The sequence below is a fragment of the Rhinopithecus bieti genome, unplaced genomic scaffold (genome assembly GCF_001698545.2).
Source record: "Rhinopithecus bieti isolate Rb0 unplaced genomic scaffold, ASM169854v2 scaffold_7684, whole genome shotgun sequence".
In the NCBI taxonomy this organism is placed as follows: Eukaryota; Metazoa; Chordata; class Mammalia; order Primates; family Cercopithecidae; genus Rhinopithecus; species Rhinopithecus bieti.
In genome coordinates this window covers 3,009,616-3,010,076 of record NW_016806071.1, presented here as the reverse complement: position 1 = coordinate 3,010,076, position 461 = coordinate 3,009,616, and the positions used below count along the sequence as shown (strand labels likewise).

The following is a 461-nucleotide window of genomic DNA, read 5'->3' as shown; positions in this document are numbered from 1 at the left end:
GCAGGGTCTTGGCTGACGGCCCCATTAGCCACGGCCCAGGACCCCAGGGTGGGAGAGTGAACGGAAAGGTACTCGTGCCTGGAGCGTTGCAACATCCTCTGTAATGAGGCAGATACAGCTCAGAGGCACTGGCTCGAAGGACCCCTCTTCCCAGCCCTCCTTTCAGGTGTCGGGGCCTAAAGGGGGTCCAGTTCCAGTGCGGAAGGCTGGGAACTAGGAAGCGTCGTGGACTAGACAGCCCGCCTTCCCGGTCTCCCGGGTGGGGGTTCGGGGGGCGTGGTGCGGCTGCCGGGGCTAAGAGGGGTCGGTGAGACTGCTCTGCCTCCCCGGAAAGTGGGGCTAGGCCAAGTCCCGCGCGGGTAGGGGGCAGGCCTTCTCTTGCCCGCGCCTGGGGGGACCCTACGCTTGTGTCCGAAGGAGGCCGGCGTCCAGCAGATGCTCGCGGGGGGTGGGGAGTGGGG

The 461-nt window shown here is 67.0% G+C and overlaps 1 protein-coding gene across 2 annotated transcripts in view; it reads left to right on the top strand.

The window, feature by feature from the left end:
• Nucleotides 1-461, top strand: part of PODN (podocan) — a 24,384-nt gene continuing 23,923 nt past the window's right edge. Inside the window, exon 1 of one of the 2 annotated variants that reach the window (XM_017874579.1) lies at nt 1-68. The gene's annotated coding sequence lies outside the window, so the exon portion shown is untranslated. Of the gene's footprint in view, nt 69-105; nt 167-461 lie in introns of those variants that run through there. The other variant, XM_017874580.1, reaches the window with a different exon arrangement.